At 36.7% G+C, this 12,470-nt stretch overlaps 1 pseudogene; it reads left to right on the top strand.

Moving 5' to 3' along the window:
* Nucleotides 1-4,281: 4,281 nt before the first annotated feature.
* Nucleotides 4,282-8,127, top strand: LOC108684234 (annotated as a pseudogene).
* The last annotated feature ends 4,343 nt before the right edge of the window (nt 8,128-12,470 follow it).

Raw genomic sequence — 12,470 nt, 5'->3', positions numbered from 1 at the left:
TATCACAAGATCGTATAAGATAGCCTTAAAGAAATTTCATTTATTAGAAAGTCGATTTGCAAGACAACATGGAATAAAACAAGAATATTATGTTAAATGCTTTATTTGACAGCAGGTATTCTCGTTTGTATATCTATTCTCCTATTGCCGACTTCCATGGGCGTTGTCACAAGTTATAATATTTCTGCTGTCTCTGAAATGCGCGAGCTAAATTTATTCTAACCAGCTCTTGGGCCTCTTCAAGATACTGGCGCGTGGTATCGGGCGGCGGCGCGGGTTCCGTTCGCGCTTCCCGGGCGTTTGCAGGAGCTAATTCCCATCCGAAATTTAAGTACGTGGTGTGTACCCTGTGACCTCGTAGCGCGCAATGTTAAACGCAAATTCTCTAACAAGTGTTCGTCCCAGTTCTTATGATTGCGATCCTCAAACTGTGCTAACATCGTTTTTATTATGCGGTTTATGCGTTCGACGGGATTGCACTGCGGAATCGATGGGTATGTCAGATACATACGTTTTTAGTAACCTTTAAATTGCACTGAGCGGAGTTACGTGCCATTATCGGATGATGTCCGGGCATCCGTGTCGGAAAATTGGTCTCGGCGATGCTTGCGGTGGTGCGGCGGAGGAAGCAAGGTTCTACCCATTTTGTAAATCTGTCCTGCATATTTAGGGCAACCATGTATGGTCCTTCCTTGAGCACGATAACTGTCTCACTAAATCCAGCATCACTTTGTTGCCGTGACCGGTTTACTGCCGTGGCATGCATCGTTCTCGCCGGTTTCGCCTGTGTCATCTTATGCGTCAGGCAATTCTGGCAGCCCCGCACGTACCGCACGATCTCCCTCATCATTCCCGGCCAATAATAAATCCGGGTGATCTGCGCAATGATTTTTGCAATGCCTAGATGCCCGCATCAATCGCATCGTCATGATTATTATATAGAATTTCCGTCCAATTTTCCTTCGGAACGCAGACTTTCCACTGTGACTCCGCGGCGGTCTCTTTAAAATCGAGATGAAAATGGCAATATAGCTTCCTGTCGTGTATTTCACAATTGGAATTCGTTGGGGTCTGATCGCGTACTGAGAAGTACGTGCGCCGATACCATGGGCATCGAAGCATAATGACGGTGCAGTTACTGGCTGTCGCGATAGTGCATTGGCGATTCAGGATAACCCTTTCCGATATTGAATCTCGAAGTCGTATTGCTGGAGGCCCAGCGTTCCAGCCGTCCTGAGGACGTTCTTTCTAATTTCTGAAGCCAACGCAAAGATCGATTTTGACGGTAAACAGATAATCCTACGTATGCCTCAAACGACAGCCAGGCATTCCAGCTCCGTCGCACTCTAATTTTGTTCGGCCTGATTCAACGTTTCGGCTCGCGTATGTTACCACCCTCTCCCCCTTCGAGAAGTTCTGATTGAGCACCGCCTCCAAAGCTGTAGTATTTGCGTCTAGCTATAGTATCGCTTCGTAAAGTCGGGGCAAGCATGGGCTAGTATGGACGCGAATGTCAGAATGTCTTTCAGTCTTCGGAAGGCGGCATCTCACTCGTCTCACAGCACCTCGGGTCCCCACTTCTATTCGAGCGTTCTTCTTAGTGCAATCAAGGACGTGGCAGTGATAGCAAAGTCCTGTATGAAACGGTATCAGGATGCCACGCCCAAGAATGTTGTCTGATCAGTTTGATTGTTCGGACCAGTCTGCATGCACTTTTCGATTGCATGCACTTTTCGATTGCATGCACTTTTCTGTTCTTGTGCCGTCTTGATTCACGATGTGACCGAAGTATTTCAAACGATCCACGTAAAACCGGCATTTGTCGGGATTTAGTTTCAATCTCGCTCTTCGTAATCGCCCAAAATTTCCCGGAGGATTTGCAAGTGTTCCTCGCGTGATGACAATAATATCGAGATACATGAATATGTTTGACTTGAGTTCCGACTCTAGTATGTTATCTAATAATCGCTGGAACGTCGCCAGAGCCAAATGTAGGTCAAACGATATTATACGAAATTGATATAGCCTCTTTTCCGGAAATGTGAACGCAGTCAGCGCTTTGCTCTCAGACGTGAGCGGAATCTGCTAGTAACCATTCTTCAGATCCAGCGTTGTCAGGAATCGTGCTCCCCTCAATTTATCGAGCGTCGCGATTATCTGCGACAGTGGATAAGCGTCGGATTTGGTTATTTACGCACCGAAAGTCTATACAAAATCTTTCCGTCTTTTTTCTTAATTATTATAATACAACTGGCGAACTCCATGGACTATGAGACGATACTATTATTCCCGCTTTCTGCATTCTACTTCGGTGTTAATGATTGCTTGGATCGCCGGGTTTCGTGATCGATATCTTTGTTTAATTAGGCGGGTGTTCAATTTTAAGCGAATGCTGTATTAAATAGGGAGTCTGTGACTTCTTCGAATAATGGAAGCTCGATGTCAAGGAATTCCCATAGTTATCTCTCCCATGGTACGTTTTTGTAGTTCCCCTCACGGCCGTAATGTTCGTATTGTTCCGGGAGCTGCATTTCAGTGATGCCGGAATGGCTAAGCCGACCTTCGCCACGCGTCCATCCCTAAGGATTGTTCAGGATTGGCATCATCTGGAACACATCAGAGTATCGAAGGCAATTTCTATCTCCCCGCCCCGAAATCGTGTTTCCGTTGGCCAAAGTGATCTCGCTCTCCTCCGTTATCAATGGCTCGCCTAACTCCTGCAGGATTTCGGTCGTATCATGATTGATGAACAAAGTCTCAGATCCGATATCTAGCAGAGTTTCGAACGTTTGCTCTCTTAGGAGTACAATCATGTGCGGAGCGAGTGGTAGGTTACACGGAGGATCGGGACTTCTCCGACCAACATCGCGTTTCGCGGAGACGGATGACAGTCGGGAGTTCATTACCCCGTCCTTTCCGCGAGCAAAACTTTCTTGGCATTCGGCGGCATTCGAAACGTGTTCCCTCTGCTTGCATCGCCATCGCATTCGTGCGATCGTATATCGCGACGTTGGGAGCATCGCGTATCAGAGCCGCCGCTTTCAGCTTTCTCTAATGCCAGTAATTCGCAAAACCGCAACCTCCCTTTCCAAATCTCGCGTACATCTTAGCGTCTGATACGCCACTGATATTGTAGCTATAATGTTTCGATATAAATATTCGAGTTGCTACGATTCTGATATGATGTCGGCGCGGCCCATCAAGGCGATACTTGACATATGGCTCCCACGTTTCTGTTTTCTCGCGTGCACGTCCTTTAACAATTGATACGCGTCGACTTGCAATAGGAACGTGCTCTTAAAATAAGTGACAAAATCGTTCCAAGTCTCAGATTTTCTGCGATTCCCTCTGCACCGATTCCTGCGTTCCCCTGGAAAAATTGCTGGTCAGTATATTCGTAGTCCTTTTTTAACTCCTCGATATGCTGAAAAAACGACCACAGGTCCTTCCCTTCGAAGTGTAACTCCCATTTCCTCTGATTTATGATCTTGGTAGGACGAGTATCCGGATCAGATTCGGCCAGCCTGATTTCCATGATCGAATTCTAGCGCGAAGGGATCGGCAGTGGCGATACCGCTCGACGCGCCTAACTGTATGAATTTATCGGTATCGGCCGGCAAACCGCTAAATTCTTCGGGATGCTCATCCATATTGACTAAGTCGTTGACGCAAATCATCGAGCATCTCTTCGTTTCTAGCCCTAACGCTTGTAACTCGTTTATCAGCCGGTCTTTACTAAGCATGTATATCTAGCTCTTCGCATTTGCACCTCCCTCTCCGGCTCGTCAGATGCCGATCCCTGTTCGAGCGCCATGAAACAATCTGACTTCCGTTGCACGGAATAACTCGGAACATTAGTCGGGCAGGGAACGAAAGAGGTTCGTTGCGGAGAGAGAAGGCGCTTATAGAGAAACGAATGCAATTATATAGCAAGATGAAATACAAACACGCTTTATTATATACAGCATGATATTAACTGATAATTTAAAATACAACAAAATAAGATAGACTAGAATAATGATAGTGCTCGCATGTGAAAACACGGATCCAGGCACTAGTGCGCCCTGATGTCACGGCGCGGTAACGCGAGACAGATACTAGAGCGGCGCGGATACATATCAATATGATCGCGGCGCAGCCGCGCGAAATGCGAGTTGAGAGATTCGAATGTGCCTATGGCACAACTGAGTATAGGCGCGGACGCGACCGGCGGCCGAGAACCATTGACAGAGACGGAGAACACTCCATCCCCTTTGTTCTTGCCGTCGTGTGTTACGGATGATGCCTTTCGACTATGGGAACATCCAATGGAAACAGAGACCGCCCTACTTTTTTGTCTACTTGGCGGATACAGCGAGAATCAGTTCCCAAGAGTATAAAAAGAGTGTTAAAAACGCTCAACGGAGGCAAAGTCACCCCCTGAACACGATGTCGACTGGAATCTTGCAACAGGAAATGCTCGTAGCGGATCAGAATTGCTATCGAGTCGGTAAGATCTGATAGTTTAGTAAGAATCGGAGCAAGAAAAAGCCTCTTTGTAAAAATCCGCGGCCTTTTATACGACGGATTTTAGTAGCGTCACGGATTCGGCGAAACTCGGTTCGTATATTCTCGCCGAATGGTACCTCCATATGCGTGACGGTACAGATATCTATCGCGGAGTAGCACTCGGGGCAGCGTTCGGTTCTTGCGGAACTTCCTGCGAATTATGTCTTAAAAAACAATATTCGAGCGCCCGCATCGCTGCATGTAATATAGCTGACTGATTTTCGATCGGGAACGACGGTTTCTCAGGGGCGCAAGCTCGTTACAAACTATTGATAAAATTCAGAACTCATCAATACATATTATCCGCTGATCTGGAAATGATATATTGGCAAGTGCTTATAAGGGATCAAGACAGAGATTTGCAAAGAATATTATGGAGATCCAATGATGATGAAGATATTTAAGCATATCGGTTGAACACTTTAATATATGGAACGGCGACAGCGCCCTTCTTGTCAGATGCTTAAAAGAATTAACGATTCAAGAAAATAATTTCCCATAGCTGCGGAAGTATTGCAACATGATTTTTACATGGACAACTTACTCGTAGGAACGTATACATTGGAAGAGGCCTGTTTATAAGAGATTATAGTAAGAGTATAGAATTGCGTCAAAATGGAGGATTTCGGGTACGTTTGGAGAGACACTATTCGCGCTATGGATGCAAACGCTATCTATCTATTCGTGGAACCAATAGCGCGATAGCGTTAGCAAGCTCTATGAACAACCCTAGCGGTAGTAGCGTTTAATAATGGAGGATTGAGAAAGCTTGATCATTATATTGTACTTAAACATAAAATAACTCAGTTATAATTATTTACATTAAAAATCTTCTTGATGATTCAATCAATGACGTAATTCAATCTCGGATGTGACGTCGTTCTCTTTTACTGTCGAAAATGCGTAGTACACGGATGACATGAGCCAACTCGGCTGTATTTGCGAAATATAAAGCATAACCGCTCATAATCGATAAATACTGATTCGTTTAAAGATGACTGTTTCATTACGTATCAAGTGCTTCGATTTTATTTAGTTGATCTTCGCTTCTAGTTGAACAAAATAAGATTGAAAACTAATCTCTGAAATTTCCTATAAATATTGGTACGGCCGATTAAAGTTATAATCGTCCTGGAGCAGGTAATTGAGAATTACTATATCTATGTTGGACGAAATTGGTGCGGGAAGTCTCGATCCTCATAGTCGCGAGAGAAGGTGACTCTGGGGATATCAACTTAGAAGATTGTAGTAGAGCAAAAGTGAAACCTCTAACCATCATCATCATCATCATCATCATCATCATCATCATCATCATCATCATCATCATCATCATCATCATCATCATCAACTAATCTTAATTTCAGTCTCTGAGAGCAATTGAGAGAAGATGGCTTGCTATTAGGCCGGAGTGAAATAATTCTTGCTTGTGTAAGTATCATCTTTAACTTTTCAAGGATAAAAATATTAGAAGCTGGGTTATAATAATCCTGGACCTCATATGAAATTGTTGTCGTTATGATCATTTTGTTGACTATAACTGAATAGTTTGCAGCGCTAAATAGTGTAAAAAGCAAAACAGAAAATTAAGAGTTTTGATATTAGTCTTATGCTTCAATTTGTAATGGAATTGCAGGCAAGAAGAGATTTAGTAATAATAGCATTAGAGATACGAGAATATTTGGAAGATGTGTCATCAACTGACAGCGATATTGATGAAGTATTGATATATTATATTTGATATATTTAATATTGATATATTTAATAAAAGAAGAAAAATACCCAGAATACATAATTACATTGAAATAATAGTGCCAGCGTTAACAGATCAAGACTTTAAGGTTCATTTTTATATTTATATAAATAATATCTTTCTAAAAATATTTGTGTTAAAATTATTATGGTAAAAAAATAGTATATAAGTTCACTTGATTTGAATAGAAAATGCAATATATAACTATAATAAAAAGTGATTAATGTATCATTTAAGATGTTTCCTGAAACATTCGACTATATTTTATCTATTGAACTACAAAAAAGTAGGAGGAACAGCTGCAATTTCTCCAAAAAAGTAATTTTTATTAGCATTATGGGGACTTGCTATTCCGGATTCTTTAAGGTAACAAACAAGCACTAAACAGACTTCTATTTAAAACGGCGCGTCGCTTATATCTTTGATCAGAGCTGGGATTTAGTTATATATAATTTAGCCGATTTTTAGCTTGATTCTTGCTCCTCCTTTCTTCATCAACTCAGCTTAAATGCCGGCAAAGTAAAGAGCAGGAAAATTAAAAATCAGTCGAAATGTGCAACTAAATCCCAGCACTGATTGATGCTCGATTCATAGTATTGTCTGCATAAAGCGGCGTCTACAATGACAATTTAAGGTGTAAAACTTAAATTTTAAACTTTAAGCCGTAAAAAATTGACCAATTATTGTTCTCCTCACATTCGATTGTAATTGGTCAATTTCTTACAACCTAAGGCTTAAAGCTTAACTTTTATACTTTAAAATCTCATTGTAGATGCCGCTTTATGCAGACAATACTATAAATCGACACAAGCATCAATCTATCTTTGTTTGATAAGTAGATAACAAAAACAGAATGATGCTTTTGTTGATTTATGTCATTAAAGGAAATAATATTTACATTCTCATTTCTTAATGCTCAGGTCGATTTTTGATCGATTTAATGTCGATAGAAGTACCGCATATTACAAGACGTGTTATAAATGCAATTAATGAACTGGCGCCAATTGTAATAAAATGGTCTAAAGGTGAACGAGCAAGTGTGGGCAGGATGAAGCTGCCACTGAATTCCCAAAAGTCATCAATACTATTGATGACACTCATATTAATATTCCAGCTTCCAAACATAATCCAGAAGCATACGTTAACCGCAAAGATCACCATTCAATTCAGTTTCAGATTATATACCTTTATATTCTAACTAGAATATTTGATGGACTCATTTAAATTTCTTACAGTCTTGTTTTACAGTTTTATAAAATATTGTTTTTCTTAACAGCGAAAAAATAGAAATATATATAATTCTATATTATAATATAGAAGAAGACTAAAGAATTTGAAATACTTTTATCAGGCATTCTAATGTTAATGCTCTCTGTGCAATTTTATTTAATCTGTATCTTCTTTTGCAGGCTATATATGATACATACGTACATGTCAATTTATTCATTGTTTTGTTGGACATGTAGGATCTGTACATGATCAACGAATATTTCATCAGAAATACAATCCTACCTTGGAGATGTGTCAAAATTTTCAGACGAGTGCCATTTAATTGGAGATCAAGCTTATAAATTGCACGAAAATTTGTTGGTGCTTCATAAAGACAATGGCCATCTGACGGAATTATAATTTCAAAGAAATTATAATTTCCTTCACTCTTCTGCAAGAGTATTTATTGAAAGAGTTCGCATTACTACGTTTCCGAAGTCTTCTTACAGTACTTGCGATGATTAGAATAAATTTTATTCCGATACATATGTTTGCATGCTGTGTACACAACTTGTTTGATAAGAAGTGATGATTTAGAAATGAATGAGGACAGGAGATAGACCATATGATCAACGGAAATGTACGAGATGCTGCTCAAGCATATTGCAAAATGAAATTTGATAGCTGAAAGATTATGAATAAGAAATGTGAATAATGCTTATTTCTATCAAGATTTTTCTAAGAATGATAAACAGTTAATATTTATTAATATGCAAATTAATACGCAATAAATTGGTTGTGAACTAATTTTTAAATATTTAATTTGTAATACACTATATAGATAATTAAGTACAATATAGATATAAATAATTATATTCTAAATTTAAGGAATGAATTTATTACGGTAAATATTCTTTCATATAAAACTTTATCACTTGTCTCAGAGATCGATTCTCTTCGTTACTGAACTCTTACTGAAATTCCTTTCCATCAAAAGAAATCTTTTCGCTTTGCTTAATTTCGCTTTGCTAATGTTAATACTTTTTTAGCATCCACTGTGTGTAAATATAGTTTTCGTTTATTAACATTTTATACACTCTGTCTTCAATAAAGTACGTTTTCAAATACAAATTCTTACAATATTCTCCTTTACGATACTTATAATACTGTTTAATTGCTATTTGACACAATCATTTTAAAATTAATATTGCATTCTGCACTACAGACTAGGTGTTTGCAAATTCAAATGCAGATCCAAACATCAAGAAATTAAACTGAAACATTTCAGTTTTCTGTAAATAATAGTAAAAAATAGTTATATCTACTTCTATAAATAATCTTTGATACATGAAGCATATGTATATGATATGATATATGTATATGATATATGATATGACATGATATGATATGTACTATATCGAAAGAACGGGATATAAACAATAGCTTCTCATCTAACAGTAGAGCAATAAAATAAAACAGATCAGTCTAAACTGCCGTCAAATTATTTGATTTGAAAAAGAAGTATTTTCCTTTACGTTAAGATTTTAAAAGCGAATATTGCAAAAAAAAAAGAAAAAATGTCAAGATAGTTGAATGTGAAAACTACTTATATAACGTTGAACTTAGTCAATATGTGTCTGTCTATATCTTTTCTTTAAGTTTATCCAGTCTGTAACAGTTTTGTTCCTATTTCCATCTTTTCTTTATATTTCTTCTCTACCTTCTTCAGTTTTTCGTTTTTCTTCTAATATTTCGATAGCATAGTTATCTTTAGCTTTATGTTTACCTAAAAGTAGAAATATTTTTTATATCTCAACTAATATTTACAATTAACAGTATTACAGTATTATTTACGAAAAATTATATGAACAAATAGAACTGCAACTGCTATGCTTGGAGATATTGATCTTTCTTTTAATTACACATCCAATTGACGAAATAATTAAGTGCCCACATTTCTCTCTAAGAAGATTTTCTATCGATCTAAGCAATTAATATTGTATAATACTAATTGTGAGAATGTAAGAGAGAAAAAGTTACATTATGTTATGTCAACTAAAGTAGTACTTATCTCATAATTATTTATATATATTTCCATGTGCGTGTGTTATTACCGGATTTTGCGTTATGATTTTTAATTGTCTTATATGTACGTTTGTATTTATTCTCGTCATGCATTACCAGAGACATTATATCGCTTGGTGTGCATGGTTGCAATTTCATTCCATGCTTTCTTATAACTGATTTTACCTGAAGACATAGAAGATTCTCGTTGTCTATATTTTTCAAAGAAAATTTCTCATGAGACCATTTGAAATCTGTAATATAAATCATTATGACATAGAGTATATATAAGAAAAAATAGAAATAACGTATACATAATAAATATGATTTAAATTCATATTATAAAATTTCCTTATTTTCTTTATTTTTTCTCGATTCCTCTTCCATTTCCTTTTCTATTTGTCTTTCTTAAGAAAATGACATATTCATATTATTTATAAAAGAAATGTATAATTATCAATATTGCTCTAAATTACTCTACAATGTCAAAGAAAAGCTAAATTAGTTACATACTAAATGTTTCCTCTGACGGAGTTATTGATGTTATTTGAGATAGTGATCTGTATAAGTCCAGAAGCTCCTTAAAAAGCTCCTGTTTTTTAATATAAATAATATAATTTGCATACTAATTATTTCATTCATGCCTCAAACAATTGCATTATTATCATAAATGATGATTATTTAAAAAATTCTTACCAGAGCATGCTATTTCGATAATTGCCTTGACGTGCAACATTCAACAAAGTTGTTGCAAAATGCAAATCTGCATGTAAAGTAAGAAAAATATTAAAGCAAACAAATTCATATCTTCTTAATTCTGTAATTTCTGATAAATTTTTTATTGTGATACATATTGGGAGTAAAGTATCACTGACACAGTGATACATAGTAAATTATTTCATCCTTGGCAACAAGGATTTTGTATTATACTGTGTCATCTATATCTCTTGTTGGAAAGCATTTTTCAGAAAGATATTCGTACCGCATGCATTAAAATTTACAGAAAATAAAATTTTTAGGAAATGAATACAAAAAAGAGCTAGCATTTCATAATTAAATTAATATTAGTATAATAAAATCTCATTTAGAATCTCATTTAGAATTAATTATATTAATATCTATAAATAAATAAGAAATGATTTAAATGTTATAGAATTAAACAAAATCTTGGAAATTCTGAAATTTATATAGCACAATAGAACAAAAAAAACTGAGCAAAATCACAATCACGAAATTAAATGACTGTATAATCTACTACTGGTTGTTAGAAGGAACGTACTTTATAAGCACTATTCGTGTTTTATAAGCACTATTCGGTAAGAATCGCAATTTATAGTTTTCATTTGTTTCCACATCTCGAATCTCTATTTCTTCAGAAGCCATTATGAATATAATGCCAAATTGTAAAACTTTTTCATAAGTTTTGTGCAACTGAAACTATCCGAGATACAATCATCGTAGATAATATATATTTATGTCGCTTGATTAATTCTGGAAGGATATTACATTCTAGAAAGGTTAAATGTTTTAAATCATAAAAAATTGAACAACTAATGGAGTGTTCTCCTCACATTTGACTGTGATTAATCAATTTCTTATGGCTTAAGGTTTAAAGCTAAATTTTATGCTTAAAAGTCTTATTGTAGACTTTATGAAACATTATTATAATCCAGCTTCTAATATTTTTATTCTTCAAAAATTAAAGATGATATTTACACAAGCAATTACCTTAATCCAGCTTAATAGCAAGCCATCAATTGCAGAGACTAAAATTGAGATTGGTTGATGATGATGATGATGAGGTTAGAGGTTTCACTTTTGCTCTACTACAATCTTCTAGATTGATGTCATCCCAGAGTTACCTTCTCTTGCAGCTACAAGGATCGGGACTCCCCGCACTAATTTTTAACTTATTTGTACTTCGTTACAGTAATTCTTAATTGTCCCAGGTCGACGATTATAATCTTAATCGGTATCAGCGTAGGAAATTTCTGAGGTCAGTTTTCAATCTTATTGATTTTGTTCAACTAAAAGCGAAAATCAACTCAATAAAATCGAAGCACTTGATATGTATACGGAACAGTCGTCTTTAAATGAATCGGTATCTGTCAATTACAAGCGAAACAGGATTTCTATTTTCGAAAAATATCGCATACGAAAAACTAAGGAAATACTACAGTTTTTATATGTAACGCAATACTATAGTATTTCCTTAGTTTTTTATATGCAATATTTTTCGAGAATAGAGACCCAGGGAATCTATGGACAATTCAGGAACGTATATAATCTATAAGAATTTTTGAAACAATATTCGATCAACATAACAGTGTCGTTCAAAGTTTGCAAACGCTAACGTTGTCAATATACTACCTCGGAAGGAATAGCGTTGATAGCGCGCAGTTGTGACCTAACACGCTATCATAAGTGACGTCACGATCGTGTTTGTTAGTGCTATCTGCAGCTCCGCGAATAGCGTCTCCCCCAACGCATCTTCATAAATGGCGAAGTAGTGACAAACGAACACTTCGCTCCTTAGTCAGAAAAAGAAGAAGAAAGTTTCTTGATGCTGAATAAGCATGAGACGTTAAGAATATTCGGACTACTATGGAATTCAGAACAGTATCGCTTACAATATGAAATTCAAATTAAATAATACTCAAACTGCCACAAAGAGACGAGTGTTGTCACTTATTTAAAAAATATTTGATCCTCTAGGACTCATCAGGCCTATTTTAATGATAGCTAAGCAATTAATGCAATTGTGGAAGGAAGTTAAATTGAAATGAAGAGTTACTCTCTTATTTACTAGAAGGTTGGACAAAATATTATGGATCGTTGAACGCGGCACAAGTTTTGTCAGTGCCTCGCAATAGACCCCAGACAATAGTTTATTAGCAAT

The sequence above is a fragment of the Atta colombica genome, unplaced genomic scaffold (assembly GCF_001594045.1).
Source record: "Atta colombica isolate Treedump-2 unplaced genomic scaffold, Acol1.0 scaffold129, whole genome shotgun sequence".
In the NCBI taxonomy this organism is placed as follows: domain Eukaryota; kingdom Metazoa; phylum Arthropoda; class Insecta; order Hymenoptera; family Formicidae; genus Atta; species Atta colombica.
Note: the sequence above shows the minus strand (reverse complement) of the source record. Positions and strands in the feature narration are given on the sequence as shown.